Source organism: Cyrtonyx montezumae, unplaced genomic scaffold (assembly GCF_038088225.1).
Source record: "Cyrtonyx montezumae isolate F1298 unplaced genomic scaffold, pur_monq_1.0 scaffold_24, whole genome shotgun sequence".
Taxonomy (NCBI): Eukaryota; Metazoa; Chordata; class Aves; order Galliformes; family Odontophoridae; genus Cyrtonyx; species Cyrtonyx montezumae.
The window spans coordinates 3,070,967-3,089,032 of record NW_027071981.1 but is presented as its reverse complement, the minus strand read 5'-3'; the positions used below and the strand labels follow the sequence as shown (position 1 = coordinate 3,089,032).

General features: G+C 52.0%; 1 protein-coding gene and 1 long non-coding RNA gene across 3 annotated transcripts in view; one reads left to right on the top strand and one right to left on the bottom strand.

The window, feature by feature from the left end:
- ANAPC1 (anaphase promoting complex subunit 1) overlaps positions 1 to 18,066 on the top strand; it is a 274,849-nt gene that overhangs the window by 31,576 nt on the left and 225,207 nt on the right. The gene's annotated exons all lie outside the window — the stretch shown is intronic.
- On the bottom strand, positions 11,001 to 16,323 carry LOC136050552 (uncharacterized). 2 transcript variants are annotated; one of them, XR_010622403.1, is made up of 4 exons: positions 15,794 to 16,323; positions 13,624 to 13,715; positions 11,361 to 11,446; positions 11,001 to 11,180 (listed from the first exon to the last, which is right to left on the bottom strand). It is a non-coding gene; the product is annotated as an uncharacterized LOC136050552 (long non-coding RNA). The 2 variants fall into 2 exon arrangements; XR_010622402.1 differs by having other exon boundaries at positions 11,001 to 11,446.

Below are 18,066 nucleotides of genomic sequence, written 5' to 3'. Positions count from 1 at the left end.
CCATCAGCCATGTGCCCTCAAAAGCACAAGTGCCCTGCTCCCAGAGATGGGGCAGAAATAGATGAAAGCACAACTCACAAAAGCCAGCTGAAGCTTTTGGGGCGAGCAAAGGCAAGTTTGGCAGGGACAAGAAACAGCTTTGTTAGCACCCATGTCACCAACACCTGCACTGCAGCACAGAAGGGGGTGTTCAGGGTTGCTTTCTTCTCCTTTAACTGTAGGCTTTCATCTTTCCAGCAGAGAATTTATTGGCTTGTGCTGCCTCCCTGGATTATTGAAAACCTCGGTGGTATTTTTGTTTTGGTTTGTTTTTTTTTTTCCATGGGAAGAACAATCCTCAGTATAGGAGTAGTATCTTAGGAACAAGAACCTCTCCCAGGGTGGTATATGCTGAGAGCTGTGTCCCTGGGGTGGGCTCCAAGAGCAGGGCTGGGTGGTGACACATGCACAGGGATGTTTTCCTGGTGGCATCTGACCTCTGGGACCTCATCACCTTCGTTAATGGGTAACCCCATTGACCTCTACCTGAGAAAGGGCTGGAAGGGTGTGAGATGCCCTTGTGGCACAAGGAAGCCCAGCATCATATGATGGGCAGTGCCTGGCTCCCACCATCACTGCTCTGCAAGGATAGGGGAAAAAAAATGCTCTAAAAAACACAATTCATGGGACACTGGGAGAAAAGCTGTCCAGAACCCCCCCCTGCACGTCCTTGGTGGGCATCAAAGATCCTGGCCCCGGTGAAGCCGGCGAGCTGCAGGGCTCAGCACCTGCCGGGATGGGGCCCCGGCCGACTATAAATGCACAGTGTAAGTACAGTATATCTCCGTTAAATTATGGGCACTCAGATTAGCATGTCCTTGTCCTTGCTCTGATAAAGGCTTCCAGGGACTGGGTTAAATTATAGGAGCAAATCAAGCCTTCTTTTGATTCTGACCCTATAGACACAAGAGTCTCAGAGGGTCCCCGTTCTCTTCTGCCCACTTGCCTTTATTTATTGCTAATTTCCCCTACTACAATAAACACGTCCAGGGTCATCTGATCCCCATACTGTTCGCGTTTTGTAGACAGCATAAACCATGCTCGGCCGGCGGCATTCCTGCTCCCTGGTTGCGGCGAACCAACAGAAAGTCCTTTATGAACTGGATGGGGAGACAGAGGGTGTCAGAAGGAGCAGGAGCTGCTGAATGGATGGCATTTCTTTCTCCCTTTTCAGAGGCCTCCCTGAATAGATTTGTTGCGGGACAGCTCAGACTGGGAACGGCGAGCGGTGCGATATGGAAATGCCCTGCCAGGGGCTGGCGTGTGTGTGGATGCAAAGTGGGGGATTTGGGGTGACGGTCACTCCGTGGCCATGACGCCAGTGTGCATGGCACCGGGTGGCACACGCTGCCCTGGGAAGGGTTTTATCAGCACAGCTGGGCATGGGATATGTTACCTGGCGAGAGTAAGGGCAGCTGGGCTTCCACCCAAAACCCAAGCTCTGGGGAACAGGGACTTCATACCCCGTTGCCACATTTGTTTTCAGATCCACTTTATTCTGATTTCAGGAGGAAAATTGATATTTACATCCTATTCCCATTTTATAGGCTTTGGGAAGGCCAGACAAGAACAGCAGGGGCAACTCTTCCCCTGAAACGTTCTTCACAACAGCACCAAAATAAGCTTTGCCTCCACCTAGCAACAAGTAAAGAAGTTTTCTACCAATATATATATATATATATGTTTAAATAAATACATCAAAACAGCAGAGCTCTGCTTTGAATTCAGGGCTGACTTCTCCATGTTGCCTAAACAACATAGGAGCACAAACCCTCCTAGGAACCAATTTTCAAAGACCATTTACATGCTGAGATATCCAGGATCAATGGAGTCTTTCCATGTTGTTGTGGCCCTTTCTGCCAACCTCACTACAACAGCAGGTGCCTGCAGGTGCTCCAGCTGCAAGGTTTCCACCGCACTGCAGTTGCGACCTTGGGTCTTTATTGGTTCTCCGAATGGACCCTTTATAGACTCCAGATGGAAAGTGTAAAATTAATAACCCCTGGATGGCAAACACCCATATGTTTCCCACCTTCTCCTGAGATACAATTTGTTTATGGTGACATTTATTTAATGCAGATTAACATATAAATGAAGATGCATGGCTTTACCCAGAGTCCTGCAGAAACTGGTTTGCATGGTGCTAGAAGCCCGTGGCCACAACAATCGTCCACCAGAGAGGCTAGCTTGGGATTACCTTGAGCCTTCCTGACTCCCTCCAGCCAGGATGAATTCCACCAGCCTCCCTCCAGGCCCATTTTCTTTAACAATATATACCGGGCTGACTCAGGAGGTGCTAATTACTCTTTATCTAAACCAACTGTTTCTCCCTCCCCATCAGTGCTTTTGGTGGTGGAAGGAATACAATGCATTATCAGGAAATGAGATACATGTGTACAAAGGGTATTGACTGGCGGGAGGTTAAAGATACAGCACAAAGAGAGGCAGCCTCACAGGGGTACCCTGTTAACTAGTGATGGATGAGCCGCTGGAAGAAGAAAGGTCTTGGGTTGATAAGACCCCCAGCCACTTGGTGCCTGCCCAAGGTGCGGTGACCAGGACCAACTTTAACATCTACTACTGGCTCTGGCCTCCTTCTCCTTCTTCTTCTCTTCTTCCTCCTCCCAGCAGACAACCCAGGACAAATCAAACTTGGCACAGAAATCCCTTCCTCAAGCCACCCCTGTGTCCCATTTGTCCGCCAACGACCTTAGTTAAACCGGCGCAAGTTTCTTAATTCCACGCCAGCCTAAGCCTTTAAAAACTGTTGACTTTCCAGAAAAGCAGGAAGCGGGTAAACACAGTGATTGGCTGCTCTTCCTGCTGACCACATGTCACCAGAATGCAAGGGGAAAAAAAAGAAAAAAGAAAAAAATTCTATTAGGCTTTTATTTAACATGAATTTGAATGTATTCCAGGTCACTGATCACATAAGCGATCACGATACGGGTAATAAAGAAGTTCCTACCATACCTTTATTTGCTTTCTCCCCATAATAAATCTTTATCACACACTGGGCTGATTGCAACAGTATCACTTCCTTTTTTTTTTCTTTCCCCCCACCCCCCCTCCTGTTTTATAGAGCAGCAAAAAGTGAACCGGGCCCATCTGCGAGCACACCCATTGGCAATGGGATGGGATGGCAAACAAAAGGCGACTGGGGCAGGCACGCTGCTGCTTTGCAGCACCAAGGGTGGACTTCCCTGGGTGCAGAACCTTCATGAGCTGCAAAATCCCATGTGTGTTTCTTTGCAGCTGCAGGAAAAGGGGGAAATCATAGTGTGGCACGGTTAGTTGGTTAGTGGGCATGGTGGGGATGGGTTGATGATTGGACCTGGGGATCGCTGTGGTCTTTTCTAACCTGGATGATTCCATGGTTCTATAATAGTAGGAAATATCAACCAGTGTGCTTTGTTAATTAGTGATCACTGCAACGATGTAATAAATGGTCCAAGTGATAGCCCTATGCTAGAACAGCCTTGAGTTGAGCTCTTCTGCACAGGGAGAATTTTTGCTCCCTCTAAGCCAGAAGTAATGGGTCAAAGGGAAACAAATCCTGAGCAGTTCCTTACACTTCTGAGCATTTTGTTTTCTGGACCCCATTCTCCCTCGCACCCTCATGCTTAATCCTCCTCATTTGAATGATTTGCATCCAAATCTTTCCAATTTTGTCCTTTCATTCTCAAGCACACGATGTTAGTTCCCGCTAATGCAAGGGCATCAATCGCCTTCATCTTCTCCTATTTAATGATATTTATTCATCATCGCATGGGAGAGAAATTGGCTGCAGCTCAATTTGGCAAAATAAATTGGGACCAGTTCAAGCGTAATCTCGCTAAATACACAGATTTTAATCCCCCCCCAAGTGAAGCACAGTGCATCTGCAACGGGTGTCCTTGGTTCAAGATCCAGATGCTGATTTCAAACTCCAACTTCTCCCACCGCTAGCAGGACTCACTTCATGGGGACCAGGGAGCATGCTAATTCTGAACAGCTCCAGCGCAGCTTCGCTCCTGTGGTCCTTAATTGCTTGAACACCGAGCAGCTTGATGTTGTATTATTTGTGGACATTTATACCAACCCAGGCCTTCTTTCTTTATAACTTTATTTCATTTTCTGCTGTTTACTCACAACTACCTTTATCGCCACACGCTGATAGTCTGTTCTTTATTGCCCCAGTGTGATTGCAAGGAGTTTAAGCGCAACGCAATAACACACATACATAAATATTTGAACAGGAAAAGAAAGTCTGTCTGATTCACGCTATGGAAGGGAAAAAAAATGAAAACAAATAATACCGCTAGAGGGACCTTCACGCTGAGCCGCGGCGGAGGGGAGGTCACACACAGCCGCCGCGAGTGGCACCGACAGCACCCGCGGTGTCGGCAGGGAGCTCGGGAGCAGCAGTACCGCATGCGTGCAAGGGCTCGCTGTTTGCCAAGGATCACCCGAATAATTCCACTTGAGCACAATAAACGTGTTTTGTTTTTGCAGTTAAAGAGCTGAGTCCTTTTAATTAGTTGACTCGGGGTCTTTCTGCATGCGGTCCCCACGCACAGGGGTTGGTTCAAAGAGGAGCCTCTCTGTGTGTTTTCGCTTTTCTTCTCTTTTCTTTCTCTCCTTTAACACTGCGTGTGAATAGTTGAAGACGGGAGCGAAAGACATTGGACTTAGAAAGTAAAATCTCCAGGAAGCAAAAATGGAGGCAAACACAGGAGCTAATTTAGGCAGGCATAGCTGGTGTTGTTTGTGGTTGTCCCTGACAGCGCTGCTGACTCTAAAGCACCTGTGTTTGCTCACTAGCTTTCCCCAATCTGCTAGAAAATGGCCCAAGCATGTCACATGGCAGCGAGATAGTCCGAGCGCCATGGGAATAAAAAAGCCTGAGCTTTTAACGGAGTTAATCATTAATGCGCCTTTTCTTTGTCCCATTCAGGAGTGCTGACAAGCGCTTTGATATTTCATATTTGCCATCAGGTCAGCAGCAGTCATACCCAGGTACTAATGAGCGCCCTGGCTCACGCCTCCCCGTTTCATGGCCCGCCTGAAGGTTTTGTCCCACTTGCCCTCAACCCCCGGCTACACGCATATATATCCCTGCCTATATATGTGTGCACATCCCTGCTTGTGTGTGTGAATACATCCCTGCATATATGCACATATGCATCCCTACGTGCACCCCCAAGCAACACCCATGGGTGCAGCGCATGCTCAGGAGCTCCCAGTTCAGGCACTTCCATCCCCTCCCATAAACAAACCGTGGGGCTCCCAGTCCTGTGCTCCATATTGGGCATCTCAATGCAACGCTTTGTATCCATGAGCAGCTGTCAATGCGTGCACTCACTTTGGGGTTGAGCAAATAATCCCCAGCGAATAATGTATGTGCAGGGAGGAATGCGGGCTGCACTCCTCGCTCCCAGCCCTGGCTGCCAGCAGCGTGTTTTCTGCACCATGCTTCTCCCAATTCATTTGCACTGACGCACCCAGGTTTCCCTGTTCATCACAGGGGAGTTAGTCTAGGTGACCTTTGAAGGTTCCTTCTAACTCCAGTGATTCTTATGACTCCTTGGTTCTCTGATTCTCTGAGTCTGTGGTTCTGTAATTCCACATTCTGTGATTCCATGATTCTATGGGGCTATGTTTCTATGATGGATTCTATGGGGCTATGTTTCTATGATGGATTCTATGGGGCTATGGCTCTACGATTCTAGGTGCACTGCTTGGGAGCCAGCTGTATGAAGGCATGGTTGGAAAGGGAACGCTCATCCTCCCCAAGAGCAGCAAGGCACTGCTGCTCAGCTATCTGGATTGGCCAATAAATGAGGTTGTTTGTGCCAGCATTGAGTAGGAAAACCTATCCCTCAGCGTAAAGGCCAGGCGGGTCAGCAGGCCCCCATAAAGCTGCTGTGCAGAGATGATTTGTGCTGGCTTCAACGAGAATCACAGTCAAACTTCAAGGTGCTTGAACCTTTCCCTTGACTCGGGCAGAGGCTGACAGCACATTTCCCTCCTCCTCTCTGGAGCTGGATGCTGCTAGAATTGCATCGGTGAGCTCACCGAGGGGATCTCATGTCTGTATTCATGTAGCATGGGAAGAAAAACGTGGCTGGAGCTGCCCATGCTGCCAGCACAGCAGGAAGGTGCAGCCAGGTGCTCAGGCATCACAGAGGGCTGCACATACCTGGGTTTTCTTCAGCATCCCTGCAGGCTGGAAGTGGATGCAGCACGAAATTAATGAGCTATTCATAGAATCAGCACAGAATCATTGAATCATAGAATCATTAAGGCTGGGAAAAAACACTGAGATCATCCAGTCCAACCCCAGCCCAACCCCACCGTGCCCACTGACCACGACCTCCAGGGCCGCATCCCCACACTGCTCTGCAACACCTCCAGGGACGGTGACCCCAGCACTCCCTGGGCAGCTGTGCCACTGCATCACTGCTCTTTCAGGGAATAAATTGTTCCTAATACCCAAACTGAATTCAGCCCTAAGCTTTTCAGACTCCTGTTGCTGAGACATGGTGGCTGGGCCACTTGGCTCCATGCTCCTCTTAGATTAAAGAGGGAACTGCCGTAAATGTCACAGATTTCAGAGGCCAGCTACTGGTGACTCACCCAGATAACATTCTCAAGGACGCTGATGGAGCCTGGGACTGTTTGTGACAGAACCACATCTGGAGAAATGGCCAGGGTCACCCCACCACTGGCTCAGGTCCCTACAGTTCAGGTGAGGGAACTCCTGCTCCATAAAGCTTACCCTGAGAAGAGAGGCAGAAGGGGGAGCAGGAGGTTTGACTCCAGTTTGCACACAAAGATAGGCCAGGATTGGTCCCTTTAGTCACTTTAACTCACGCTGGCCCCAAAGCTCTAATCTAAGAGGTGTTCTTAATGAACTCCTGGGTCTGCAATTGGACCTGGAAGGCAAATCGCTTATATTTCTACATAAACGTAGGAAACTGCTTTCTGAGTTAGCAAGCAAAGCTCATTCATAATTGCTTGTTTAAATATTTTTCCTTCTTCATCACTGCAGTCAATTCGCTGCGAGCATCCTATGCAGAGGTGAAGCCAGCCAAAAAGGAAGCTTTCCTGGAAAAATAACAAAGGTACTTTCAGCCACAGAAATCCCCATCTCGAATCCAAACAGGGAAGCCTCTGTCTGCTGCCAGTGTAGGCAGGGTTTCCGACTGCCTGTTATTGGACACAGCAGAAGAGTTAGCTTAGGCAGAGGAAGGGGAAGGGGCCGCTTCTCCTGCGCTGGGGTGGAAATCCTCTTCTTTCTGGGTGCCCTCTGCAAGCTCAGGTCCTGCACGTCCCAGTGCCCGTGGCCTGAGCAGAGGCAGCTGGCTGCCAAGCAGAGCCAGGACACACCATGCAGACACCGCCCGGAATGTGTGGCATGGAAAAGCCATGTCAGAGCCTTGGCTCTGGGGACCAGCAGGCTGCCTGCTTGCACTGCCCAGCTGCAGCCTCACAGTGCCTGGATGCACACACTGTGCTTTGCAGTGGCTTTTCCAGAGCATGGAGCATGGGGAATGGGCAGGAAGGTGTGAGGAGATGCAGCCCCACGTCCCACACCACCCTGTGCCAACCCCTGTGTCCTTTCTTACCCCTAGAAAGCTCATGGTGCATAAAGACAGGAGACTTTTGATTTCCCAGGACTGCCCTATGTTCTTCTGTGGGTGCTCGGCCGTGTCCCTCACCCCACAGTGCAGGCTGGCTCCTGCTGCACAAACACAGCCGAGCAAGATAAGCGCTGTGTGCACAGCACTCAGCCAGGAATTCAGGGCCTGTGCTGGCCCCAGCTGCCATCCTGATGGCAAACCACACCAGGTCCCCTCCCCGCTCCCCACTGTGCCATGAGGGCAGCTTCAGCCTGCTTTGCTTGGGCACTGTGGGGATGTTGCAGCGGAGATCAGGGCACACCATGCAGATGCTGCACACAGATGTGCAGGGATGCTGCAGGAGGGATGCTGCATATCTGGGATGCAAAAGGACGATGTGGCAGGGATTTGCAGAGGTGCTGCAGCAGAGATGTGAAGAGTTGCACAGGGATTTGCAGGGATTCTGTAGTAGAGATGTGGAGGGATGCACAGGGATGCACTGCAGCAGGGATGTGCATGAATTGGCAGGGATGCTGCTGCAGGGATGCACAGAGATGTGCAGGAATTCACAGGGACACTGAAATGGGGATGTGCAGGGATGCACAGAGATTCTCAAGGATGCTATAACAGGGATGCATGGGGATGTGCAGAGGTGCGCCGCAGCAGGGATGCTACAGCAGAAGGACACGAGGATGCTGCATCGAGCTGCTGTCCTTGGTGATGTTGGATATGGAAACTATGCCCTCTCAAAAAGAGCGTGAGGTTTGTGGCAAGGGATCTGCCACGATGTGTTTGCGCTGTGACATGGGTGCACGAAGCAGGGATGAGTCATGGCGGCAGTGCAGCTTGGCAAACACGGATCCTGGCTCGCCCAACAGGGGCAGAAATGCCTCCTCTTCACCCCAGCAGAGGGCTCGTGGTAATAAAAGCCAGTTTTAAAATTAATATAGTGATACCTCAGAGATTAATCTTGCTGATAAGCAGACAGCAGCAGGACTGAATAGGCCCGTGGTTCAAACAAAGGTTTCTGTTGAGTAGGAGCAGGTAAAAGACGGATGGTTTGTTAAACATTGCCAGCATACTTTGCTAGTGCCATTCACCGGTCACAGCTAATGGTAACAGGGGCATTGTGTGGCAGATGCATTTGCTAATTTCGGCCAACTTAAACGCTATTCCTTATCTTTGTTGGTCTTGCTGAGATTAAGGCGGTTTCAGTATGCTGAATGCACTACACTCCTGCATGAAAAACATTCCTGACAGTCTCAAGGAGTAAAAAAAACACTGGCTGTCAGCGAGCAGAGCGGGGCCGGGAGGTCTGCTGACACAGGGCTGGGTCCAAGGCCCACTCCAGCACTCTGTTGGGCAATGCAGACTTCGTCCCAGGTTTGTGCTGAAGCCAGATAAGCTGCAGCACAGCCCCAGCAGTACGTTGAGATGCGATCGGTGTTGCACATGGTGCGTGCCACGCTGCTTCACCGATGTGGGAGTAGCACCCATGTGCTGGCTGGGCAGCCCGGTGTCACCCGTCTGCCTCCCCACAGCCCTCCCTTCCTAACCCTTGAACTCCTTGCCCGTTTCAATCAGATTTGCCAAGACAATAGGAGTCTCGGAGTTCATTAAGTGCTTACGGGGGGGTTTGTGGACATAGGCATCTGTGCAAAGGGCAGGGGCTGGTGGGGGGGGGGGAGGTGGCTGCGGGTAGGATCTCCCCACCTGGGATCCTACACAGCACAAAATCTGGGCAAGAAGACACTTCCTTCCCCCAAAGCCTAGCTCCGTCCCAATGGCCAGCTGCAGGACCCTCCTTCCCCTATGCCCATTGCATCCTCTATCCCTTCCCTATCCCACTCCATCCTCCTTGGGTAGCTGAGATAGCTAAGGGGAATACCTAATAGCATTATAACCCATTTTATTATTCTCACTGCTATTTTAACAGCGCTGAGTCACACGGGGCTGGGGAGGGGGGGTGGGAGGATTAGGACAGCTCCTGGAAGGTGCAGTACCCTGCAAGGACAGGCAGAGCTCTGCAGCTCAGAGTGGGGCCAGGAGCCAGGGAAACTCTGGGTTAATGTGGGGCTCTGTCCCTAACCCTAACCTCAAAGCTCACGTGAGCTCAGCACAGGCATCCTTCATTCACGGAGGCAGCTGGCTGTCCAAAAACTCCAAGTGATGCATTCTTTCTTCTCCAAAGTGGCTGTTGTTGAGATAATAATAATAGTAATAGTAATAGTAATGGTAATGGTAATGGTAATAAAGCTTTGGGACCCCCACCCAGAAAAGCCAGGCACTGGCACAGCCCTTATCAGGCAGCAGCGGACCCGGCGCAGAGCTGTGCTGGCAGCATGTCCCTGCCAGTGGCATAATGTTCCCTTTGAAAAAAAAATAAAAAGCCAGGAGAATTCCCTTGCCAAATATTGTTCTGGTAACTGTAACTCTGGGTCTTGCCAGGTTACAGAGCTCCTGTTATGGAGTTCCTCCAGGCTGCAGCCAATGCTATTGTTATAGTGAAGCACCTCTGTGCTGTTTGGGCTTTGAAGTAAGTGAGGCAGTCTCCGCTCTTTCCTCTTTTCTTTTTCTTTCCTTCCTTTTTTCTTTTTTTTCTCCCTTTTTACCCCCAAGCCCCGGCTCTATGATTTAGGCTGGAAGCAGATTGTTCAAGAGCACCGGGGGAAATCTGGCAGGCGCTGACTGACCCCGTGAGAATTTATGACCAACCCTTTTAGCTGCCGCCTCTGTCTTTGTTACCCAGCCCCTGGCAGGGGGGGGTCCATCCATCTGCAGTGTCCAGCTCTGGGCTCTCTGCTCACCAGGTGAGCTCCCAGGACAGCATCCCTCACCATCCCACTCCAGGACATCCTTCGGGACTGTTATCCAATTGAACCGGCGAGGATTTAAAATGCCACCTGAGTTAAAAGGACCTGATTAAAACTGTACCCTCATCACATTTCTTAAACAGCCGGTTGCATTGCCGTATTTACATTAGTGTCAACTTTAATTTAAATCCCGCATAACGATATTTGCTCCCCTAAATTCATTCGCCGAGAGCACGGCACAAATTACTCGGCGCTGCCTGCACTTTCCCTTTGTCTGCGTTGCAGTGCTTTGGAAATTGAGGCTGAGCGCCTCGTTAGGGTCCCATTACGCAGCCCGGTGCCTGGCACTGGGCTGGAGATTGGGGCTGGAATTGGGCATTCTGGTGTCAGCCAGGTGCTGCCATCACAGGGACACGTGGGGTCAGTTCTGCAGACAATGGGAGCCCTCCTGCTCTCCTGACCACCCAGTAGGGGAGAAAAGAGAAAAGAGACCAAAAAAAAAAAACAACAACCCACAATGAAATACTCAGAGGTTTCTCAGGTTTTTGTGACAGCAGTGTTTAAACTCGGTGCTTCCTGCAGGTGTGCTCTTTGACGATGAGTGCTCCGTGTGATCTCAGCCAGGCAGGCGTTTTCTTTAGTCCTCAGCGCTTTGCCTTTTCACCTCGTCAAACCCTTTCAAGCTGAACAAACCTTGTTCCTGCCTTGCTCTCCAAATCTCAGCCTGGGGCAGCACAAAGCGGCACAGCATCGTGGTTGGAGCTGACATCTGGGTCGGAGCGGCATAGCGATGGGCAAAGGTGGCAGGAAGAGGGCAAGGGGAGGGCAGGGGACAGAGCAGCTTGGTTGTGGGGAGGTGGCACCGAATGTAGGGGATGCGGGACGTGCCACTGCCCGGTGTCACCTTGTCCTCGAGCTCCGTGGGGACACGGCTCCGTGCGGCACCAGATTTGCGTGGCTAAGTCGACGGCCGTGCAGCTGTGCTCTTATCTGGTCAGAGGAAGAGGATGAACAACAAAAGGGCCTAAGAAGCCCGGTTGATGCATGGGAAAGCCATTGGTTGAGCATTGTGGCTGCCCTTCTGCTGAGCAAATAGTTCAAACTGTTCATTCCCATCTTCTATTCTCTCTCCGGTACATTGTTTGTGTCCTTGCATTTCATTCTGCAAGGAAGATTGCTCTCTGGGCCTATAAGCAAACAGTCCAGAAAAGAGCCAACTATCCTCTCCTTTTCCCTGGAGAACTAGCATTTTTATTTCAGCTCCAAGCTGTCAAAGAGCTGGAGAGTTTATGTCAGTATCCTGAATTAATTGCTTTAAGCTGGAGCAGCCTAGATGAGCCACCAAATGTCCAGAAGATGTTTATTAATAACGTTTCCTCCCGGTTTTGTTCCGAGCTGCGCTCTCCTGTCCAGTGCCCTCTGTTCAGTGCCTTGGGGTGGCAAAGCCATAGCAGCTTATGGGGCTTTGTCACCGTCCCCGTGCCCAGCACTGGGAGCTCTGGTTGGAGCGGTTCGGTGCTGGGAGCAGGAGGAGGGAGGAGGATTGTTGCAGGTGGGGCCCTTGTTTAAACACAAATATCTTCGGTAATTAGCAAAAGTGGCGAGGAAATTACCGATGGAAAAAAGAAAAACCACACGGAAGGTAAACGGTTCTGTGTTTAAACATGATATATTTTAAAGTGTTCCCCAGCGTGAAAGTCGCTGTTTAAGGGAATGAAGTAATAAACCAATTTATATACCAATAGAAAGTGGAGATCCTGAGTGCCTTTGTGTAAATTTTCCACTTGACTTTTCATTATCTACCTGAACAAAATCAATCTATATGTATGGGATCAACGTGCAATATGAGAGATAAAAGACGAAATAAATGCGCTTTGCATATCCCGCGGATTGAAGCCGCGGGGCTCCAGCCTCCCTGCCAGGCAGATGCATTTTATAAAATAAATCATTTTGACGAGGAAAAAGAGAGCGGAGAGGAGCATTACTTCTTAAGTGTTTACTCCCTAGCTTGAAATATCGATCCTGTCAAACGAACGGTGGTTAATAAGTAACTCGGGGGAAATGTGCGGCTCCGTGCGGGAGGAGCGCTGCTGCTGCAGGGGATGCGCTGAGTCCGGTACCTGTGGCAGCACAAAAAGCAGAGCTAGAGGCAGAAAGAAGAGAGCACGCTGCCCCTCCCTCTGCCCCCTTCCTGGAGCTGGGCTTTGGGGTAGAGCAGCCCTCGCGCTCTCGGGGATCCCTCTTTTTCCTCCCTTCAGGGCTAGGTGAAGAGGCAGGAACGCCTCGTGCGTTTTCTCCCTTGCTAGCAGGATATAGGAAAGGTTAAGAGGCACTCAGCCCCGCCTGGGCACAGCGGATTTCTATTCCCGACGAAACTCCAGCCCTGACGTATTCCTGCCCCCAGCATCCTGTTGTGAGAGGGACCCGGATCCGGCCCTGTGCAGGGCAACACCTGCCCCCCACGGCATCTCTGCAGTAGTACCCACACCATGTGGGATCTAGAAGCTAGGGGGGATGTCTGTGGGGTATGGGTATGGCACTGGCATTTGTCAATTGCCAGAGCCACCTCTGTGCTGGCAGAGCTGGGGTTGGCACAAATAATTCTATTTTCCAAGAGAAACAGTAAGGTCACAGAGCTCCATCCATTGCAAGATAAAAAAATAAAAAATAAACCCGGAAAAAAAAATGATTTGAAGAAGCCCCCGTTTTGTTTTCTTTTCCTACTTTTTTTCTCCTAAAATTCCAGGCAGGAAAGCAGAGGTGGTGCAGAGGGTGGCAAAGGGCACGAAGCAAAGAGAAACACCGGGATGAGCTGACCACTTCCCAAACCCAAGAGTTTGCAGGGATGCTCCCGAGGAACATGCCCTGCTGTTGGCTCAACATCTGCAGCCAGTTTATTTGTTTGCTAACGATGTCTCAGATTGGACCCGGGGGGGAACTGAGAGTCCTGGCAACCTCTTGCAATATCAGCCTCACCTTCTGCCCCGTCCCACTGCCTCCCTGAAGCAGAGCTACTGCTTTCAGCCCCCCATCTCCACCTTGTAATTTTCCAGCAGTGCAGAGCAACAGCAGAAAGAAGGGTGCGTTGGGGGGGACCAGAGCACCGTAGCATGGCTCAGAGCTGGATGGGAATTGCCAGGGTCCTGCAGGGTGGGATGAGTGTTCACCCTCAGAAAGCTCCACAAATCCATTCATTCTTCAGCTTTCTCAAGGTGCTGTCGCGATTTATTTCTTTATTTATTTACTAAAAGGATCCACCCTGGGAAAAAAAAAAAAAAAAAGCATCTCCTCGTATGTCCTGGAGACAGCGATAGCGCTCCTGCCCGTTCCCGAGTCCACTGAAGCGTAACGCAGGTATTGCACACAAGTACAGACACAAAGAGGCAATCGGAAATGGGGATCTGGGGTTTCACAGGGGACGCGCACGCGGCAGCAGCATGCTCAGCGCAGCCCAGAAGTTGTCCCCGTCCGTTCTTGACACTGATCCCCTGTGCTGTTAATAGAATAAAGAAAGAGAGGTGAAGGTGAGTGCAAGTGCACGCACCACCGTCTGCTTCCACTCCGTGCAGAGGGCTGCAAAGCATCTCAGGGTCCCCAACCTCCTTGAGCACTGGCGCTGCTGGTGTTGGGATGGGAAGGAAAATCACTGCTGGGCGTTGGAGGAGCTAGCTGCTTTCCAGCCGGGCAGGGAAGAGCTTCGATTTTGTTTTGCTTGTGCAATGGTGTGAGTCAAAAACCTGTCGAAACTCAGTCCTTCCCCGGCTGTTCTTGCACTGACCGTGCGGCCGGAGAGCTGGCAGCAGCGAGGCTCCGGCTGCAGAAATCCGTACCGTGGATCGCACGTCGGGGATTTTCTCGCCGCCTGCTTTTCAAAGAGCAGGGCCCATTTGGGTGAGAGCAGAAAGGCGTTCTGAACGCCTGGTCCTGGCAGGAGGGAGCTGAGCAGGGTCCCCCCCCTCCCCGTCTGCGCCCATCTCCGTGGTGCCGGGGCTACCTGCAAGTTGCTGGCCTCGCCCGGCTGCTCCGCCCGGTCCCTGCCCTGTTCGGAGCGGGGGAGGAAGGGGGGGGAGGAGGAGTAGGGGGTGGAAGGGTAAAGAGTAGGGAGGGAGAAGAGAGAAAAGAGGAAAAAGTTGGGGGGAAAGGAGAAAATTGGGGGAAAAAATAGAAGAGTGTGAAATGGAAGGAATGGAAGGGGGAAAAAAAAAAGGAAAAAAAATGGAAAGAGGAAAAGAAAGGAAAAGTAATGGGGAAAAATAGAGAAAGAGAAAGAAAGGAAAAGAAAATGAAAGGAAATAAAAGAAACAAAAAAATAAAAAGGTGGGGGGGGGGGAGAAAGAAAGAAAGAAAAGAACATCAGATGGAAAGAGAGGCGGAAAAGGAAAGCGGGAAAAAGAAAAGGGAAAAGGATGCCCAGTGGCAGAAGCTCTGCCCGCTCTGTTCGCTCCCCACGCTGACCTCGGGCTGTCCCAGGCGGGCGGCAGCCCCCTTCCCCTCGTTCCTGCCGAGGACACGCGTGGGAGAGCGGCCAGCATGGCTGGGACGGTGCGAGACTGCCCGGACCCTCCACTCCCGTCTCACATGATATTTAAAAACTTTTATTATTATTATTATTCAATTTAAAACTAATCTGCACCTGCAAAAGTAACACCGGTCCCTCCATCCATGCCTCCCTCCATCCATCCTTTCCTCCATCCCTCCGTCCTTCCATACGCCTCTCCATCCATCCACCACCCCGGAGCCGCACCCCACGCTCACTGCGGCTTTTCCCATCCTCCCGCCCCGATTCGCACCCCCGTGCCATTTAGGGCCGGGTTTTGTGCCTCTCTGGCTGTCTCGTCCCCCCTTGGTTCCCCATGTCCTATACCCTTGGGGGGAAGCCACCCCATTCTCGTGGACCTCCCCATCTCAAAACCGCCGCATTTTCCACGCGTGGCGATTTAACGGGGGAAAAAAAAATCACGCCCGTCGGCCCGCTCGGTGCTGCGGGAATACTCGGGGCGCTCTGCTTTATTTTTCTTTCTTTTTTCTTCCTTCCTTCCTTCCCCCAGTAAAAAAAAAATAGGGAACAGATTCCTCTCGCCCAGAGCCACCCCCCCTCCCCCGGGTTCCGTCGGAGAGGAGAAATATTTCGCTGAAAGACGACCGCAGCGAGAGCAAAAAAATAAACCCCAATCCTCTCCCGCCGACACCCAAAGCCCCGTTTTTAGCTGTCCCGTAAATAAGGAGCCGGCAGACTCTGCATCATCCTTCGCTATTTACTCTTTTGAAGGTTAGGCAGGGCAGAGGTAACAAACTTTGAACGATTTTCCTCCTCCCCTTTTCCATCCTCTTCCCTACCTGGTTTTATGTGGTTTCTGGATTAATCTAGTGTGGAGCAGAAGCGGACTTTCCCCGGTCGAAATATAGGATTAGGACTATTTCTAGAAGAAAGAGGATAGTGTCAACTGCCTTTAGCCTGCAATAGTCTAAAGCAGAATTACAGCTTGTAAAATAGGTCTCCATCAGTTTCCCAGGAGACGAGTTAAGCCCTACTTGGGTGTTCCAGCTCTTTTTAGAACCAGCAATAATTAGACTCATCTCACCCTGAGCTGTCCGGTTTTTTTGTTGTTGTTGTTGTTGTTGTGGGTTTTTTTTTAGGATCCCCACCGACCGCTTTTGCATACAATCCTGCCGGGGCCGCCTGCCCGCACCGCTCGGGAGCAGGAACCTTTGGGGTGGTTGGGGTAGGAGCTGTCCCTTTGGCAAGCGGGGCAGCGCGGCTCTCCTGCCCGACGTGCCAACCCCTTGTGCTTTGATGTCTGCTGCCTTTGAGCCGTCTCTGCATGTCATTAGGGGCCCGGACAATTAAAGAAGTGCCTTCGCACCCCCAAACCAACCCCCCCCCCCACCCCCCCCCCCACCCCAACCGACCACCCCACCCCTCCCGGCCCGTCCCCGCAGCGGAGGGGAAGTCGGAAATAAATAAATAAATAAATAGATAAATAAATGCATCGGCCAACGCGGCGAGCCGATGCGGGGCTGAGTTTGACTTCGGAAAGGGGTTGTGAGATGGGAAAGTCGCCCGGCGGGGAACGGGAGGAGTCGCGACAGTGACAGCGACAGTGACTGCCGCACCCCGGCCGCTTGTCGCCGGCTTTGGGGTGCTGCCTTCAGGGTACGCGGCCCCGTCCTCGGGGCGGTCGGATGCCGTTCGGTATCCCCGAAAATGAAAGAAAAAATAAATAAGTAAATAGAAATCTAAAAGACGAAAGAAAATCGATCCGTGGGAACCAAGGGCGGAACGGGCCGCTCTTTCTGAGGGAGCTGGTAGAGGGGAAAATGAGGTTGGGAGGGCTCGGAGATGCTCGGGGGTAGCAATAGGCTATCTATCAATCTACCTATATATATATCTTAATAGTGATATAATACAAATAACGAGTAGAGGGAGGTCGCGGCGTGCAGCCCCTCTCCCGCTGGGTTGCCCGTGGCCGAGAACGCGGAGGTGAGCCGCTCCCGGGCCGTTCCCACGCGTGTCCCCTCCCCGCGAGGCGACACGGGCTCGGTGACAGGTCATTGGAGAGTGCTGCTGGGAGTCTCCAAAGAGCCCGTAATTGCCGGGCACACGCTCTGTCGGGAGACCGAATCTGGCACGGGGACAGGGACACGCGTGCACAGCCCGCTCCTGGTCTCCGTGGGCCTCGAGCGACGTCTCCTTCCGGAGTCCCCGCGTGGGCGATGCCACTCGTGTTCGTGCCCAGGGGCCGAGACACGGTCCCGTTAGACGCCCGTTTTCCCCTTTTTTTCTCCGTGTCGCCAACGAGGAAATAAGGATGGGGTCTTATTCCTTTCGGTTCTTATCCACGCGGGGCCGAGGGACTGTCTCTGGTACCGGCAGCGACGCTTCCCCGTGACACGGACACGGGAGAAATGCCGCTCGGAGAGCGGAACGAAAGAGCTCCGCGGAGCCGGGAAGGACGACGAAACAAGGCACAAAAGAAAAAGAAAAAAAAGGGGGGTGGAGGTGGGGGAGAGAGAGAGAAAAAAGGGAAAGGAAAACAAACAAACAAACAAACAAAAAGAAAGAAAAGAAAAGAAAAGCAGAAAGAAACTCGCGGCTCAGAGGGCAGCGGCGGGGCACGGGGAGTCGGGTCCCGCTCGTCCCCGTTCCTTCTCCGACGGCCCCACAACGACTCGAGCCCTCGGCAACGATCTGGGGGGGCTGCAGGCAGCCGCACCCCCTCCTCGAGCCGTTCTCACCCCGCTCCCGCACGGGGGGTCCCCCTCGGACCCCAAATTCCCCGGCTCCTCCCTTCCCCGCACGCCGACGCGGAGCTGCGGGGAGCGACGGGGCCGTTCCCCCGCGCACCCCAAAACCGGGACGGAACCTCCGTCTCTCCGGTGCCTCCCGTGAGCCAGGGGGAGGCGGGGGACGGCGGAGAGAGGCCGGAGGTGACAAACGCAAAGAAGGAGGAGAAGGGGAAGAGCTGCGGGTGTCACCTACCTGAGCCCCGAGCCGCCGCGCCCGCTCTGCGGGAGCCGGGAGCATCCCCGCATTTATGGGATCCGCAAGCGGGCGGCTGTTGACTTTAGCACAAAGCAAAGATTTCGCTGGCCGCTAGTTTAAAAATGAA